Source organism: Sipha flava, unplaced genomic scaffold, assembly GCF_003268045.1.
Source record: "Sipha flava isolate LNK unplaced genomic scaffold, YSA_version1 50_pilon_pilon, whole genome shotgun sequence".
NCBI lineage: Eukaryota > Metazoa > Arthropoda > Insecta > Hemiptera > Aphididae > Sipha > Sipha flava.
This window is the reverse complement of record NW_020273428.1, coordinates 32,134-39,866: the sequence shown is the minus strand read 5'-3', so window position 1 is coordinate 39,866 and position 7,733 is coordinate 32,134. Positions and strand designations below refer to the sequence as shown.

Genomic DNA, 7,733 nt, shown 5'->3' with positions numbered 1-7,733 from the left:
TATGACAATCAGCTCACATGCAACTAATCAGTTTGACCAACTAATAAGTTTGTGTTTTGTCACAAATCGTTCGATTGCGCGATTACATCCTATGTATCATGTGACACGAGAGTACAGTTACATTTGTGAGTGCGGTATGATGAAACTGTTGCGCAACTAGTCGCATCATGGATTTCGTCGAGATAGCTGCAGTATGTGTTCTCGAATTAAAAAGAAGGAAGGCAATAAAAAAGAAGAAATATTGGGTACATCCTATAACTTTTCAGCGATTATTGAAAGGACAGTTTTATAAACTTCACAATGAATTACAGTCTTACCCGGTTAAAGTTTTTAATTTTTATCGTATGAGTGTTAAAAGTTTTAATGATCTTCTAAATTTGGTACATTAAATTAAGGTAAACTTATTTTTTTTTTAATAATATATACTATATATTAATTTTGATTTATGTTTTTTTAAGACACGCAAATGCCTCTTGTTATTACCTGTATATTCAAAATTGTTAGATGAGTTGGTGCTATGAAAAACTTGCAACGGCCAGCAATTCCTAAAGACATACATTGTTTGTGTATTAGCTAGATACAATTTCATCGTACAGTATGCCAGACAATTTCCTGAAATCCAAGTATTTGATATTGCATGAAACTAATCTTTACTAATGTATTGTAATGTATTTATGTTGTATATTTCAATGAAGGTATCCATCATTGTTTAGTTAATATTTTTTTTCATAATAACTTTCAATTCATTAAGTTAAATTTATGATTTGATAACTGTTAACTTCTAACTTATTTATCTTGTGTTCTCTTAACTGAGCTTGGGTTAGTTGTTTTCATTAAATTCCCCATCTTTGGTATTAATTACCTTACATGTTCTGCTTACTTTGTTAATTTATTTCTGTGAAACATTTTTCAATAATTTGCAATTTGTTATGATATACTAATGTAATGTGTTTATCATTATTATTTACAAAGATACTGGTTATTATTGAAAATCAATTTTTTGTAGAATTTGGACATTGACAAAGAAACTTACAAGTAATGTTCATTAAATTTGTATGGCATTTAATTTACAAATTAAATAATTTATTTAATCCAATAGATCAGAGATATGCAATCAAGAGCAGAAAGAGATAAAACCTATTAATGTTCAGCAGCTCAATAGAAATCATGGCATTTTGGCATTCTTGAGGAGAACTGGTCATCACAATGATGATTATGTCAAATTGAACCATGTCCTTGAATATTTTTTTTTTTAGTAAAACATTATATTAATAGAACACTACCGATTAAATTGTAGCATAAATATTGACAGAAAATAGAGCTTTGCGAGGAGTAATGTTATAATTAGTCAACATTGTTAAAGTTTATATTGTTAAAATGAATAAAAATTTTAGTTTAAATATACTTATTATTATAAACTTTGGACAACACTAGCATATAATTTTAAACTAATAGTTCTATATAACAATAACTTATGATGTTTGGATAGATGATAATTGCTATCACAACTTTACTTAAGCAGATAATTAATTCAAAATCAATCAATATTCCTATTAAACTATTAAATGAACATTAAAATTTAAGATAATGGTTATATTTTTACTAAAAAAAATTGGTATGTAGAATACAACTGATTTAGGTATATACTATAGGTAGTATACAATATGAATTATAATATTTATAGAAAAAGAAAATATCTTATGTAGTACTTGGTACAATTGACAATTTTTGTATCCATCAAGACATCTAAATGTTTCTATGATATTGCTAGCACAAAGTTATGGTAAAGAAATTAATGTATTATTAATCTGGGAACCAGTAAAAGGGTTTGTATAGTCTAGTTTTATGAGTTTTTAATATTTATAAAAAAAATTGATGATTTACTAGAAAAAAAAATTGTTTCTTTTATTGTTAAGTTAAGGAACAATACATATTTTTATTATGTTTAAGACAGAATAGTGGGCTTGGATCAGTTCTCCTCATTGATAAGAAATAAAAATCAAATTTCCTAATTCATTGGTGCTAATGTCAAAAAAAAATTCTCACCAATATAACCTCTACAGTGATATTAACATAATAACAAAAAAAATCCCTGAATTTCAAATTTATTTATTTTCAAATTCATATTTCAAAACCAATATTTTTGAAAAAATTAAAAAGAAGTCTGTTGTATTATACTATAAATGAATGTTCACAAAATATTATAGCTTGAAACTTAATAGTTTGCAATAAATTACCTACGAGGCAAAAATAAATGATTGCTGTCATCTAAATTTCAAAATCTATATAAGGCACCAGTAACGAGATCGAACAGTCGCGGGGTGTCGCGGCTAACGACAAGTTTTATTTAAAAGTAAATTATGTGTTTTATTGTGAGACTGAAGTTATTATAATCTAATTTGGTTTTAAACTATAAAATATTTGTTTTTAATTTTGTTTCTAGTAAATTGGGAGTATCAAATTCTAGTGTGTGTACTGAAGCGTTTGTGGCGAAAAACACTTATAAAATAGGTAACAAGAGGTTTCTGTACTTACTTTCTCGTCCAGTACTGGTTATTGTGGTCAGTAGTTCGAGAGTTAAAAATACCTTACAGTTATAAAGTATAAATCCTGTGGTACTTGTTAATTTGTCCTTTTGTACAGTACTCGTTATCGTAGTCATCAAAAGGAGAATTAAATAAGCTTTAACCAAAAGGTATCGTATATTTACTCTTTGACGGTCTGAGACTCAATAATGGAAATATGTCAAGCCTTTGCGTGGCGTATACTAGAGGTTATACTGTAAAATACTATAAATACTTTAAGTAGATCAAGTTTACCTATGTGAAAAATGTTCGTAGGGTCATTGGGTGATCGACAAAACGTGTATGAAAATGTAAAATTTCTAATTGTTTGTCAAATTTGAAAGAAAATTGTTAAAATAAATTAAATTTCCACTTATATTATTCACATCTGCTTAGATATTATTAGAAGTTATTAATATTTTCGAGAGAAATACACCAGTGTTTCTACAAAAGTAAAATCACATAAACCATTTAATACAATGGCTGTATTAATAAGCAATAATAGGAACCATTTAAATGTATCAATTATATAAATTGTAAAAAAAGATATGATTAATAACATAAATAAAATAATTAGGTAATTGAAATAACTCCTCAACTAATTAACTTCAGTCTATGAAAATATTTTGTAAAAATTATGACTATACATTAAACTAAAAAGATGAAGAAAAACAATACCTATGAACATTATGTTAGTTTTTGAAAAAGTATTAACAAAGGATACAATTTGATTTGATTTATTGATATTTCAACATTATCACATACATAATATTTAAATATAAATTATAATATTAGTGTTGATACCTACTCTCTATAAGCAAAGCTTAATTGGAAGTATGGAGTTTAGTAAATAAATATTTATAACATTCAGTGGCATGTTCAGGTATTTTTTTGGCGGAGCACTAATCAGCTACATATAAATTACAAAATAAAACCATAATAGCATCAACATATGAATTAAAAAATCATAAACTAAACCTACAACTAAATTAGATTATTAATTTTAGTCGTCTAGCTTTACCAGTTTGCCACTATTGGCAAACTTATCTATTACCATATCATCCATTATATTTACATATCTATGGATGGATAAAAGATCAAGCCTATAAGCCATAACTCAGGTGTAGTATTCTGAAGATATTTTTTCAAACTCCTTAATTTCTGTAAGCAATGGCAGTTAAAAATGGAAGTATTGACTGTAATCAAAAGAATCAAAGCAAATTTAAATACCATACAGTACACCAATAGAAAATTATAAATAAACAGTATTTGAGATATAATATTTTTAAAATTAAAAGTAACTGTGTTTTAGTTAAAAAATATATTAGTTCCAACAATAAATATGAAATATTGTCATATCAATGTTACATATAATCTTCATCAGTTAATTAGCACTAAAACTACAGTGTAATAAAAAATATAATACTTGTATATTTAAAATAATTCTCATTAGAAAACTTTTGTCTTTTATGCAGTATTTAAATTATTTTCATACATATAAATAACTATTCCTAATTAGTACTACAGGAATTGAATGTAAATAGTTAATACAATTATTGTGGAATCAACGTTTGGTATATATTTTATATTATTTGAAATTAATTAGATAATTATTGAAGATTACATTTTACATAATATTTTATATGTAGCTGTAAATATATAAATGTTAAAAATAATAACTATAATTTATTGAACAGATTACACTGTATAAATATATAGGTATTAAAAAAAAAAAAAAAAAGAATAACATGTGTAACAGTAATAGATAAATATTGAACATTCAAAATTAAAACAATTTAACATGTGAATAAAGTTAGTAAAATGCCAAAGTATTTCAACAAATTGACTAAAACTGACATCACATTCACACCAATACCTAGTCCTATAAAATCCATTTCATGCATAATTTATAGTCTTGCACAAGATATAATTTTAACAGGAAAGAAAACTATTGCATGATGCAACATCAAATCAGCAATCATCATAAGGTTCATAATACTTATTGAAATACATTTAGAAACACTAATACATTTTTGAGAGTATTAGTATCAGTGTCACCTAATCAAAATATAGGTATGTATTATATTAATTGTTTTATAATAGTAAAATAATTTTTAGGCTATGAAATAAAATATATTATAAAGGCAGAGTTTATACATAAAATACCATTTTATATGATTTATGTATTATTTATACCCATAAGTCAAACAATCGCAGGTAATAGTATTAATCAATAACAAAAGTGATAATGATTTATAATTTTAAAATGTAATCAGTAAAGCCGTTAAATACATAAAATACATAGACACAGGATTGCCTAATTCTTTGGCGTTAAATTCCTGGCTGTAAAAATTTTGATTCCGAACAATTGGTGTTATTATAAAATTTTATCTTATCATTTCTATCTCTTATCAAAGAGGAGAACTGACCCAAGCCTGATGGGATTTTTATTTTTCTGAGTTGACAGACATGTGTTCAAGAAATTTTGATATTATCTTTTTTTTTTCTCATTACTCCGGAAGAACTGGGTTATACGATATTGTATTATTTTATATATCAGTGGTTTCCAATCGGTATTTTGCATCTCGATCTTAGGGGGTTCGCGGTTGTGTAATACTATAATGATATTTTGGTGAAACTATTAACATTGTAGTTGTTTGAAATTCCTGGTATTTTTGAACTATTGAAACTATTATTTCGAATAAGATAGTTTTGTATAAACGATTATCAACCGGACCCAAATAATTCGTGGATAAGAAATTAATTTTCCTGTGACATTGAAAGAAATAGAAAATCTCTCCGAACAGAATGAATCGATTGGAATTGGTAAATAACGTTTCTAAGGTTTGAAAAACTTTCTAACCTGAATTTTTTTTATAGGTTTTTCAAAATTTGTTGATTTTGATTTTTATAGATTTTGATTATGTAAGTGGAATTTATTTTAGTTTTTTGGAGCTCGGATAAGATTGTTTAAAATATTCAATGGGCTTAAGTGTAAAACTTGAATATAGAGTAAGTAGACAAAATTATAAATATATTTATATAATATGTATAAGATTTAAGATAATTATAATTCATAGGATTGAAGTACAATACAGATGTATGAGATTTAATTACTCATATTTATTTGTAATTCAGAAATTTTAATAGTTATTTATAAATCAGTAAACATATAACAAAGATTCTTCTAAAATTAGTTAAATCTTTTTTGTACATAGAAATATGTTAGGGCTTTAGCCACCATAACATTTTAAGTATAAATTGCACCATTTCCTAAACTTTTGTATATTCCCATTGTTGAAAGTAAGATAATATTATAATTAAGTTATTATTAAACCGTGGAATCCTTGAACTAGCAGCCCCCTTATCATCCACAACCAGGGCCAGTGCTAGCAATTATTGATGAAGGCGGGATTATAAAAATACTAATTTGATGACTGTTTTCTTGATCAAAATTCTGCAATACTATTATTACTTAATTCGTTGACAATTACTGACTATATAAATCTGTCATTTGTAGAGTGGGAGTATTGAACCCGGTCATACCCTTCTTAACGCTGGCATTGTTCACAACTATAGATATAAATGTAAATAAAAATATATAAAATAATGTTATTCTTTCAAGTTTATTAAAGTATAATTCAATAATTCAAAATTAAAATACATAAATCGAATAATATAGTAAAAAAAAAATTATTAGTAGTTCTTTAGATTTGTTTGATCATTATAATTCAATATCAGTAATTTTATCTATAGTTTCCAGTAAAAATGTATAATCCTCTTCAGTTTTCTTTTGAATTAATGTGGAGTATATGGTTTTTATTTCATCCGTTTTACCAGTCAAACTATAAAAAATTAAATGTATTAGTAAGCATATAAATAATTATTAATAACAATTTGACTTACGCGCCTGTTTCATCTGTAGATACTTTTATCATGTGTTTTAAAACGAATCCCAAATGGTGTTCTAACTGTTTAAAGTACTTGACAGGATTAAAATCATGTATATTTATGAGTTTAGGTGTATTTTCTTTCAAAAATAATTCATGATTTATTGACTTACAAAATAAATCAGTAATTAAACCCAAATTATGAAAGATGTTAGTGATAGATTCCATTTTAGATCTTTTTCGATCTAAATATTTATCATGATTGAAATAGGTTTAAAAATATTTTATAATCTTATTTAACTTTAACTACTTACAATTCATATGAAATTCTTCCAATAACATTTTTTGGTTCGTTATTTCTAATGCCCTAAATGGAAGGTTTTCCGTCAAAAATATTTTAAAGGCATCTTCATACTCATCATTACAAAGTCTTAAAATATTTGCGTCATTAATTGTAACACCGAGCCTAAAAAATAAATATGATAGTTAATTTAATACATATTTAATTAAATTTATTAATGAAGATGAAATCTACTTTTATCAATTACACACAAAATAATCTTACCGTAATTGTTTAAAACGTAAATCTCCCAAAGTGGTTTTAGTTACTGCAATTTTTTTTATATATGATCGCTTTATGTGCTCTTTACTAATCATATTATAAAAATACAAAGATTTTTCAAGCCAACGAATAGCTACAACATCAGTATTTTTTACCTAAATGTCAAAAATATTTAAATATGAAAACAAATACTTAAAGAATTCTACTATTGTATACTTCAGCTTTGGAACATAGTGAAACATATTTTGTGCCCACTAAGTTAAAGATATCAAATAAATTGCTGTAACAGAAGTCCAAATCTGCAATATTACAGCTATGCTTGTCCAATACTTCATAACTTAGATTAAAGTATTTTAAGCCCTAAAATAACAAACAATTATTAGAAGTATAATGAAATTATTTTACTTCACAGCAGGAATTAAACTAACCTTTTTTTCCAAATTTTTTTCAAAGTTATTTCTATAATCAGGATTAACTTTTAATATATACACTAATGCCAAAGAATATGTAAGAAGCATTTTTTGATACAAGTTTGATAGCTTGCTAGTTTCATATTTTTTATTAATTATACTAATCTGCAAATCAAAATATTCTTCACATGTTTTTAATATCCCTTCAAATTCAAAAAGAATTAATTTAGTTGAATTTTTAATCGCACCTATAAAAAAAACAAAATTTAAATATAAATAATAATTACATATTAAAAACTGAGTAGCA

The 7,733-nt window shown here is 25.2% G+C and overlaps 1 long non-coding RNA gene across 2 annotated transcripts; it reads left to right on the top strand.

The window, feature by feature from the left end:
* LOC112690586 lies at positions 1 to 1,325 on the top strand. 2 transcript variants are annotated; one of them, XR_003149232.1, is made up of 4 exons: positions 1 to 395; positions 459 to 623; positions 973 to 1,035; positions 1,100 to 1,325. It is a non-coding gene; the product is annotated as an uncharacterized LOC112690586 (long non-coding RNA). The 2 variants fall into 2 exon arrangements; XR_003149233.1 differs by lacking the exon at positions 973 to 1,035 and having other exon boundaries at positions 2 to 395.
* Positions 1,326 to 7,733: the final 6,408 nt, after the last annotated feature.